General features: G+C 38.0%; 1 pseudogene; it reads left to right on the top strand.

Annotated features, from left to right (window-relative positions):
- The first annotated feature begins 5,143 nt into the window (after positions 1 to 5,143).
- On the top strand, positions 5,144 to 7,204 carry LOC101985400 (annotated as a pseudogene).
- Positions 7,205 to 12,020: the final 4,816 nt, after the last annotated feature.

The raw sequence follows: 12,020 nt of genomic DNA, 5'->3' as shown, positions 1-12,020 counted from the left end.
TATTCATTAACTCAAACTGCTGCTTGTGAATTAAGAGGATGGTGATAGAACATTCACTCAGTTTTTGTAGCCACTAATTTTTGTATGCTTTCTTTTTAAAATGTTTTCTTTATTCTTGAGAATTTCATCCATGTACTCAATGAAATATGATCAGGTGCACCTCTAATTTTCCCCTCCAACTCTCTCTGTAACTTCTCACCATATCTGTCTTCCAAACTCATGCATTTTTTTTTGAACAATCAGGTAAGTCCAATCAGTGTTGCATAGATTAGGGGACATTCACTGGAGCATAGTAATCTTATAAATGGCCACATCTTCAATAAAGAATGATTCTCTTTCCCTTACCAATTATCAACTGTCAAAAGTATCTTACTAAGTGGAAGGGGTAAGAGAACATATACCATCTATACTGGAATTTTTCCAGGCTTGATTTTGTGCAGGTTTTGTGAAGAAAACCAAACTATATTTGCTGTAACTTCATGAGTACAAATCAATGCCATTTCCAGAAGATAATATTTCACAATACTCCACCTCCTACCTTCTGTACTTTCTAGTGTGTGTGCATTTGAATAATTATATCAGAAAATTCCTTCACATAACTGTAAAAATAATGCAGTTTTCACATTCTAGATGGAATCTATGAGTATACTAAAGTGAATCTGAATACAAAATAACATCCACTGTACTGCAGCCAAATTAATCCCAATTGGTTGGGGCAAAGTTGTACTTACTAATAGAATAGCAAATATAGGCTAACAACCATATAAGAATTCTTATTAAATAAATATCTGAAACCCCAGGACATTAAAAACAAACACTAAAACATCAAAAGTCCTAATAACAAACAATAAAATATTAAATTATTAAAAGCAAATATTAGAATATAGTGTGATCTTGGTTTTATTAATAAAGACAGTTATATAACTTGAAACCCTAAAGGACCAAAAGAAGCTCAATTCTCACAAACAACAGAAATCCATAGTATTCAAAGTGAACACAGAAACTACCCCTTCAGATTTTACTCCATTCTCTCCTTTCCATGAATCATGATCACCCACTATAAATAGATGGTAAACATGGTGTTGTCGGTTACCTTTCCCTCAAAGGACCTTTTCTAATACTCAGATAATGTTATTTTTAACTATCCAAACTTAATTCAATGACATACAGTTTTTATGTACTTCTCTGTTCTTGATCTCATTAAATACATCATTAAACCATCATTTAACTGTACTACTCTGATAGCAAGTTAGTTGATTCTCTTTTGTTTTCTACAAATTTTTACTTGACGTCAAAAGCTATAGTTAAGAAATGATTCAAAGCCGGGCGATGGTGGCGCACGCCTTTAATCCCAGCACTCGGGAGGCAGAGGCAGGCGGATCTCTGTGAGTTCGAAACCAGCCTGGTCTACAGAGCTAGTTCCAGGACAGGCTCCAAAGCCACAGAGAAACCCTGTCTCGAAAAACCAAAAAAAAAAAAAAAAGAAATGAATCAAAAGTGGTCCCTGAGGTGAATAAGGAAATATCACAGTGGGTATGTCCTCTTATGCAAACATGATGACTTGAATTTGTGTAGCAGAAGGCACAGATAGATGACTCACTGGGGCTTACTGATAACCATCCATGCTCCAGGTTTAGTAAAGGATCCTGTCTCATAAGAATGAGTTGGAGGATGATATAAAAGGACACTGGATGACCTCTAATCTTGGTGTGCACATAAGCATGACAATCTCCCACATACATACAGGCCTATACACCACACACATACACACTCTCACACATATATACACAAAGTTTAAAATTGATACTAGAATATTTATAATAGCCAAATGATAGTACCCTTGAATAGCATGAATAACGAATAAGGTTTGGAGTTCAAGACCTAAATTGAACAACAAAAACAACCAAACCAAAAAAAAAAACCCACAAAACAGAAAACCAGTAGTACTTGCTTTAAAATAACTTACTCTTGAATTGAGGTTAAAAGTAGGCACAAAACATAATCTTGATTATAAATGCATCTATATATCAATCCCTCCACATAGAATGTGATAAATTGTTCATATATAATTACTTTCCAAACATCTAGCCTTGAATTTCTCCAACTTATTTGCTGCCCTGAGAATGCAATTTGTAACATACAAATGTGATAAGATATGAATTATTTATATATCAACTACTACTTAAATGAAGCTTTTCTATATTCATATCAATTGTCCAAGTATGCTTGGGAACATTATTGTAAGAAGTCTCTAAAACCATTTTAATGGACATCAGGGCCAGAATTATTTTTTCATAATCCTAAAATGTCATTTTTTTAAACTTCTACCTTCTCAGATTTTACACTCAAAATTTCCAGTCATGGGGGCTGGAGAGATGGCTCAGAGGTTAAGAGCATTGTCTGCTCTTCCAAAGGTCCTGAGTTCAATTCCCAGCAACCACATGGTGGCTCACACCCATCTGTAAAGAGGTTTGGTGTCCTCTTCTGCCCTGCAGACATATACACACAGACAGAATATTGCATACACAATAAATAAATAAATATTTTTTTAAAAAATTCCAGTCATGCATAACTTGTTATGAATGCATAACTTGTGTAGAAACAGATTGCATGAAGAAAGAAATATGAGAATTCAAATGTCTCCAATTAAACCATATATTAGAACATACAAGATGGTCAAAAACAATGCAGATCTCCTCATTAAATGTATTTTGTTTAGGAAACATTAAATATATTTCATAAACTATATACTGCTTATGGTAAAATGCAATGGGTTTATTATCCTAAATACAGTAAAACATACTTAAACAATTTTCAGCTTTTATTTCTAATAATGGCAAATATCACTAGAGAAAATCCACAGCAATTATGTTTTACAACACTCAATGAAATTTGAGTATAATGAGGTCTTGAGTTGTAAAAGATTGAAAACTTGTGCAATAAATCATATTCAATTATGAATTTGATTTGTCCTAAGGAGTGTACACTTACTCTTTGCTCCATTCACACAAGACTTTCTTTTTTCCACAATCTGTCTGGTACTATCTCCCACCTTCCTAGATCCTACCAGAAAAGAAACTGAAGCAAGATGAAGATGAGGCAGGAACAGAGTAGTGTACACAGGACACAACAAAAAATTCAGGTTGAGACTGTCTGCTGTACTGTTTACTTTCTTCATTGTTATATGCAACTGATTTTCTGGAAACTACTATACACACTATCACTAACCCAAAACAGTCACTAATAATATTTTCTGTCAACCTGTTTTAGCGAGACCCTCAGGTAATAATTCAAATATTATAGTTTGATTACAATCAATCAACTTTGTTTTAAAATTTTTTACCTCTCTTGTTTCCAAGTGAAAGTCTGTTTTTCTTGAAGGTTCAAAACTTGGAATATTTATTTCTAAAATATAGAAAACATATTTAAATGTAAGTTTTAGTAACACTTAATGAAAGATGTTCATACTAATCTTAGTATGCATTTCATATCTAATTGTTTGATTTACCAGTGTGCCTCATTTACATGAAAGAAGAGTAGATTTGCCTATTACATGAGAAGTATAATATTATCTTTCAGAAATGACTGACTCTTGGATGGCTAAACACTTTGGGACAGATCAGTTACTCTTTTCTTTCTTTGATTGATACTTTCAAATTTAGCCTGAAGTATTTTATTCTTGTAGCAATCCCATAGAATATACACTTTAAACCCTCAAACCCATAACTCTCTATTATTTTCAACTAGAAAACTAATTTGGACTTTATTTGAATCTAGTTATTTGCTTATTACACTCCCATACTTAAAAAATCTGCCAGATACTTAAGAATCATTCAGAACTTGCCTTTTATACCATTACCCATCTGGATTTTTCTCCTTCTCTGTTATATCACCATTAGCAGCACAAGCAGCAGAGCAGAATGAGGAGAATGAATATCATAGATTTATATTTCTGGTCTCATATCTATGAGTTCATGGAGAGGTTGCCCCAGACCTGAGGTGTGTAACACGTTGTACTGCCCCACACCATAATATCACTGGCCTAAATAATTCACCATACAATTGCCTTCAACTCATCAAGAAATGCTTGAATATCCTCTTTAAATTTTTGTACAAATTATTTTTTTTACCATCTGCACCATACCCGCTATAACTTAAAGGCATTATTTTCTCATATGGATTAAAACAAGAGTTAATACTCATTCCCACACTGTACTATTTTTACACAAAACAGCTAATGAAATTATTTTGAAACAAGAAACAATATTTATTATCCTGTTCAAAATATTTAAAAAGGTGCTTGCAGCCAATCCTGACAATATGAGATCAATTTCCTAAACTTACATGAGAACTGGACTCCTTCAAGTTGTCCTCCTACTGCATACAGTCACCATCCACTTGCCACAAACGAATCTAATTAAAAAGAAAAGAGTAAACAGCACATGGAGTAATCTCATTCCTGCTGAAGAAGAGCTCTTAAACTAGCTAAAAAAGAAAAACAAAGGGGGGTGGGAAGAAACGTAAAAAAAGAAACAAAAAAACCTCTCAAGCCACCCAAGCGGCCCTAAGATAACGGAGTAGGTGACATACTATTCGAAGCTTCCTGAATTTCACCAGGTACCATAACACACATCAATTACACATGGTGCAGTCTCATCTCTGTCAAAGCAGAGCTTTTAAACTGGAAAATAAAGAAAAAAGGAAAGAAAGAAAAGAAAAAAATAAACAAAACCCAGCCAGCCAAGGCGCCCGAGGAGCCCAAACAGCCCTAAAATATCGAGATAGGCGCGATATGATTTGAAGCTTTCTGAACTTCACCAGCTACCATAACACATATCCTTTTTGTCAGCAAGCTGTTTCCTGTCCCTCCCCCTTTTTTTTCTGTTTTACATTTTACCCGAGGCCCTGTGGTGAGCCTGCCGCTTCTCACTTCTCCCGTCTGTTGGTTTGTCGCCCCTTCTCCAGTACCTTGCTGTTGACGCCGAGCCTCAAGGCCTTCCTGAAATCCTAGTGGTACTTCCGGTTGACTGTGTGTCTAACGGCTGACGTGAAGTACTAGTGGTACTTCCGGTTGACTGTGTCTGAAGTCCTAGTGGTTAGTGATTTCCACAGTTCACACCCACTAGAGCAAAAACCCGTCGAAATGTTGTCCCAAAAGAGTAACTCACACGTGGTGGGAAAGTCTGCGAATAAAAGCCTGCTCTGCTGCTTGGGTGAGACCGCTGGTGCTTTAGCGGACACAGAGACAGTTTCTGATACCAAAACCAACCGTCCAGAAATGAGTCCGACACCAAGCAGCAATGTTGCTGGCGCTGGAGATCGCAGTGTTTCCAGCCCTCAAGGTACTGACCTCGAAGATTCTGGAAACGGTGACCAGGGTTACGATGGTGACAAAGAGGATGACGAGCACGGTGATGACGATGACTCCAGCTGTCCAGACATGGAGGACTCAGACAGTTCTACCAGCAGTGGGGAAAGCTCCTCCAGCCAGCAGGAGTTGGAGGAAGGTGAGGTTGTGGGATGCCTATTTTACCCCCATGAGCTGGAGCCTGGTGAGGTTGTGGATGAGGAGAGAATGCAAAGCCAGTTCTGTAACCGCCACTATGAGAGGGAGCCTGGTGAGGATGAAATGGCAGTACGAAGCCAGTTCCACCATCACCACCGTGAGTTGGAGCCTGGTGAAGTTGTGGCTGAGGAGAATGCAGGGTCTGAAATGCGTCGACAGTCCAGTGAGTCCAGTGAGTCCAGTGAGGACAGCAGTGAGCAATATGATATTGAAAAAGACAGCAGTGAGCAATATGATATTGAAAAAGACAGTTCAATAGATGCTTGGATGGCTTTAGAAACATCTCCTCTTCCGAGACCTCGATGGAAAATCCTTAATGCCCTTCGTGATAGGCAGCTGGGTTCAAGTGCCCGCTTTGTGTATGAGGCCTGTGGGGCAAGATTATTTGTGCAGCGTTTCTTGCAACAATATATTCTTGAAGGTCATGCTTGGTGTGTGAACACTGTGCATTTTAACCATCAAGGCACCCTGCTGGCTAGTGGCAGTAATGACCTAAAAGTGATCCTGTGGGACTGGCTTCATCAGCGACAAGTACTGAACTTTCATAGTGGCCTCAAAAAAGGTGTCTTACAGGTTGTATTTCTTCCTGATTGTAGCAATGCCATCTTGGCCATGTGTGGCCGTGATGGACAGGTACGCATTGCACACCTCGATGCTATGCCAGCCACCCGAATGACTAAGCGATTGGTGAAGCATGGTGGAGCATCTCATAGTTTGGCTTTAGAGCCAGACTCCCCTTTTAGTTTCTTAACAACAGGTGAAGATGCAGTTGTTTTCAGTATTGACCTCAGACAAGTACGCCCAGCTTGGAAGATGGTGGTAACCAAAGAAGATGGTAAGAAAGTGGGACTATATACAATCTTTGTGAATCCTTCCAACTCCTACCAGTTTGCTGTAGGTGGGCAAGATGAGTTTGTGAGAATTTATGACCGGAGGAAAATTCATGAGAAGGTGAACAATGGAGTTCTCAAAACATTCTGTCCTCATCACCTCATAAACACTTATCCAGCATACATCACCTCTCTAATGTATAGTTATGATGGCTCAGAGGTCCTGACTAGCTACAATGATGAAGATATTTACATTTTCAACTCTTCTGATAGTGACAGAGCTGAGTATGTTAAGAGATATAAAGGACACAGAAATAATGCCACAGTGAAAGGTGTAAATTTCTATGGCCCCAGAAGTGAATTTGTGATGAGTGGTAGCGATTGTGGGCACATCTTCATCTGGGAAAAGTCATCCTGCCAGATTGTTCAGTTCTTGGAGGCAGATGAAGAAGGAATAATAAACTGTATTGATCCCCATCCTTACCTACCTATGCTGGCATCCAGTGGCCTAGACCACAAGGTCAAGATCTGGGCGCCCATAGCTGAATCTTCCAAAAATCTTACTGGGTTAAAGAAAGTGGTTAAAAATAATAAGCTGAAACAAGGTAATTTTAGCTTGCACCACACTTCCCTGTTTGACAACCACATGCTTTGATTCCACACGAGTCAACCGACACAGACAAATTACCAGCACAATCGGAGAGATATTAAAATTGAATATGGAGGAGCAGATTTCAGTGACTCTTCCATTATCTCTGAGGAGGAAGAAAACCAAAACCAACATGATCCACAGTATCCGAGATCCTAATTGACATCCAGAGGCACCGCCTGAAGCAGGATACCACTTCAGTACATGTGACTCTGAAAAATCAGCTTGAGAAGTATGTTTTTGTTTGCCTTCTGATTGCAGTGTTTTAGAATAAAAGTATTTCTGTTTCCTCTCCACCTTTACCTTTATTTCTATTACCTTGTTTTACTACATCTTGATACCCTTATAATATTACATGATTATTGAAGTATAACCAGCTTCCTTTGTTCTCTCACAGTTAACTAAGGACTTGCCTGAATTGGGTGAAAAATTATTGGTTTTGTAAGATCTTATTTCTGTTCCAAACATTGTTAGAATTTTAAAATTTTTTCATCAATTTAATTCTGAATATTAAAAATTTTGTTTAAAAATTTTAAGAAAAGTGTGTGCTCTAAAATAAAGCAAAACAAAAGAAACCATGGTTTCTTTCTTTCTTTCTTTTTTATGAGCCCTTGGTCATGCACATACCACATGCTTCTTTGACCTTTTTCCACTTAAAAGTAAAGAAGAATTATATAACTGGTTTATTCACATTTATTGAACCTGAATTAATAATATGAAATTATTTTTTTCCTTTTTAAAAATTTATTTTTCCATTCAAAAAATTTACACTTCCTCCCCTCCTTCCATTCCCCTCCTGCTCCCCCACTCACCCTCCTTCCTCCCACTCCATCCTTTAGTCACATTAAAGCTAGAAAGAAATTAAATTTAATCTTTAAGTTTTTAATCGGTCATTTCAATGTTTTTGAAATGTCATGTTTGAAAAATACTACCTGCCAAAAAGTCCTCCTGGGTTAATACTTTCTATAAGTTTCTCACCAAATTTTAATAATTCCTTTATGTTGAACCTATAACAACTTCAATAGCAGATGAACTGTGCTTTTATAAACGAATTTGATCTAAAAATAATAGGAGAATGCTGTCAGTAGCTGGGGATGCGTATGGGTCAATGGGCTAAGAGCATTGGTTGCTTTTCCAAAGAACTCAGGTTCACATGAGTCCCATCACCAACATGGTTGTTCACAGATGGCTGTAAATCCATTTCCAGAGGATACATCACCTTCTTCTGCCCTCCAATGCTATTAGGTATACAGATAATGCACAGACACACATGCAGACAAAAATAAAAATCAAAATTTTTAAAGAAATGAAGATGCATGTAGGCATCTATGCAGTGTTTAAAACTGAAGTACAGTTTAGAAAGGTTAAACTGCTTTTAAATTATTTTTAGTTTTTTAAGGTAAATTTGGGATAGTGAGTGACAAAATTCTATTTAATATTCCTTTTCCATTTTGAATATGTTATTAGGGTAAGGGAATGCAGAAAATCAACTTCCTGTAGATTTCAACTAGTCAAAACAGGTCCCTCTTTGCAGATAGTTGTTTAAAAGAAGGATGACACTGAACATCCTGACAATGTCTAGCCTCTATAATACTTCCTGAAATGGATATTATATCTCCTCCAATGGGAACAATGTAGAAACTTTCATAATAAGAACGACTTTGGGATACAAGTTTGTCTTGACCAAATTTCACTGTACACTGAGATTCAGAGTTAGGGATAAGCGCTTGAGGACCTAGAAGCCTAAAGAGGACCCTAATATTGGTTGTCAAGAAAGGGTTAACAAAGATCACGGAAAAAAAAACTTGCCTGTAGAAAACAGTGAGTCTGAACTTCGCACTGTGGCTATAAATATGTCATAGGGTCTGAGTGGGTAAAGCTTGAAGTTCACATACCTAGAAACTATATAAAGCTTGATGGACATGAGAGGTTACCTCTGTATTCCCGAGTAAGAGAGGCAGAGACAAAATCTTAGGAGCAAGCTAGCTAGCCAGGACTAGTGCAAATACTAATTCCTGGGTTTAACAAGAGAACCTGCGTCACCATATAAAGTGGAGTTCTGTTGAAATTGCCTGATAGCAACTTTGGTCTTACACATGTAAGTGCCTGCAGGTATACTCTCAAACACATACACGTATGTCACACATATATTTAAAAATAAATGAGAAGGCATAGAGATGGTGTGGGAGGTGCTTCTGTCTATGTGCTGCTTTTATTGGATGAATAAAGAAACTGGCCTGGTCTATAGTATGGGAAAAGGAAGTTGGAGTAAGAAAGGAGCCATGGAGCTGCAGCCAGAGACAGATGCTAGAAACTTTACCCAGTAAGCCACAGCCATGTGGCGATATACAGATTAATAGAAATGGATTAAATTAATATGTAAGAGTTAGTCAATGAGAAGCTAGAGCTAATGAGTCAAGCAGAGATTAACTATTTATGGTTTCTGTGTGGTTATTTTGGGGCTAAACTAGTCCGATGGCTGGGAAGAACAAGAGTCTCCTCCTTACAAATTGGTGTGCCAACATGGTGGACTAAATCCATGTAAAACCTGAGAGGGCTTGGAAAGGAACTCTAGACACACACAAAAAAAGTTTAGCCACATTTTTTTTTCAGGTGGCGACTTGCCACAGCTCTTTTAAGAAAGGTTTTTCTGATTCAGCAGTAGCAGGAAAAAAGCTGTTCCATTTTGAAATGCCAGCTTTCTTGACCATGCTGCCAGTGTGACCTCTGGCTCTTTCAAGTGACTGAACATTGTGAGCAACATGCTATTGCTTGCTTGGTGGTAACATGGTAACATGGTAACATGCCTAGAGATGAGGCACTGTGTTTGTCTTTTGGAGGCAGTGAGGAGCTCTGCCATGCTGGACAGAGCACAGCAAGCAGGCAGTTCACATTTCCACTAGCAATTGCACAGCTTCAGTTTTTTAAGAAGCACTTAGCATTTTAAGAAGCACTGTTACACAGTAAAGAATTACAGATACACAGTAGGATAGATTCAGACATAAAAGACCTCTAAATAAGACACAGTGTTTTTTTAAATGTATGTAGGCTTGGGACAGAGAAGAAAAAGAGTATAGAGAGTTATAAAAGGAAGTAAATGGTTTATTTAAAAAAAACAAAGTCGTTAATGAGACAGTGCAGAGATAAAAGAAATAAAGAAAAATAAGCCAGGGAAAGAGGGAAGGGGGAGCGGGAGAGAGATGGGAGGAGGAGAGGAGGTGGAATTTTTTATTTAATTATTAAAAAAATAAGCCATGTAAAGATGGAATTTATGCAGAGAGTCTGGATTATATATACTATTGTGATTTCTTTAAATTTTCTCACTGTGAAGAAGCTAAGTACAGAGAGACATTTCATTGTAAAGGCTGATGAGTTAAATTAATGCAAAGGTATCTTGACTTTAAAAGTTGAGTCTAGGGGCTGGAGAGATGGCTCAGAGGACAAGAGCACTGGCTGCTCTTCCAGAGGTCCTGAGTTCAATTCCCAGCAACCACATGGTGGCCCACAACCATCTGTAATGAGACTTGGTGCCATCCATGCCAGCAGTACATTGTATGCTTAATAAAATAATTAAATCTTGGGACTGAAAAAGCATGGGATAAAAATGGTCTCTCTGAACATGGCGAACAATGAGGACTGATGAAAAGCTAAGGACAATGGCACGGGGTTTTGCTCCTACGTAATGTGCTGGCTTTGTGGGAGCCTAGCCAGTTTGGATGTTCACCTTCCTAAATATGGACGGAGGGGGGAGGACCTAGGACTTACCACAGGGCAGGGAACCCTGACTGCCCATTGGACTGGAGAGGGAGGGGGAGAGGAGTGGGGGGAGGGGGAGAAGGGTGGGAGGAGGGGGGGAAGGGTGGGAGGAGGGGGAGGGAAATGGGAGGCTGGGAGGAGGTGGAAACTTGTTTTTTTTTCCTTTCCTCAATAAAAAAATAATTAAATCTTAAAATAAATAAATAAAAGTTGAGTCTAAGGATATGTTGCTTTGAAAAAGAGGTTCTGCTTTTGTTTCCACAGAAGATGAGAACCTTTGGAATCCATGAAGACTAAAGTGATTTGATGGAACAAGACCCCCTGAAAGGTCACCTTGAACACCCCTCAAAAATTACTTCATCCAATAAACATCAGGAGACAGTTTGGAGAAAAAATATGCTCATATTCCCAAATATTATTTATAAATGTTTGTTTACATTTAAAGAGGGATATGATATAGAGATTTTCATTTGTATGGATCCTGATTTATTGATACAAATTTAAGGTCAATTTTGTGATATGTATATTTCTGCTCTTGATTAAGATGTTGGGTTTGTGTGGTTCATTTAAAAATGTAAAAGATAGTCATCCATAATAGTCAAGATTGTAGTCATGTTAGTTAGGTTTTCTAGATATATAGAGATATATTTAGGTAGTTATTCTTCAAATAATAGTTAGGTAGGTATTCTTCAAATCTTTCAGAGCCCTTTAGAATATGGTCTTTAAAATGTTTTAATAACTTAGGACTTTTCATGGCAATGAGACACATATGCTCCTGACAGCACCAATTCCTTTGAGAGGAAGATGGGCATTGAAGAGGCTCCTTATGGAGTTTGCTAGCCATTTGGGCAAGAAACTGCTCTTGCCTGGACTGCTTAACTGGAAATGGAGGACTCACAGAGAAGTGACTGCTGAACTTACCTAAAGGTGAGATGGTCCTTCGGGGTTCCTGCTTCACAAAAGTCTGCTAGACATTCTGCAGGACACAGAAGAAAGTGACTGACAAACTGCCAATATAGGTGGAACTATCTTTGAAATTTCTTGCTTCATGGAAAAGTCTGCTGGATATTTTGGGCCTGTAGGCGGAAGATGGTACAGAAGAACTTTGAGTGGCTGTCCAGGCAGCAAGATGTCACTGTCAATTCTAGAGTTTTGGAAGTAGTTTACAGTGTACTTTCTGTTTACTTAGGTAATATTATATACTTCTGGAGTCTTTGAT

Source organism: Microtus ochrogaster, unplaced genomic scaffold (assembly GCF_000317375.1).
Source record: "Microtus ochrogaster isolate Prairie Vole_2 unplaced genomic scaffold, MicOch1.0 UNK36, whole genome shotgun sequence".
Classification (NCBI taxonomy): domain Eukaryota; kingdom Metazoa; phylum Chordata; class Mammalia; order Rodentia; family Cricetidae; genus Microtus; species Microtus ochrogaster.
This window is presented reverse-complemented; position numbering and strand designations above follow the sequence as displayed.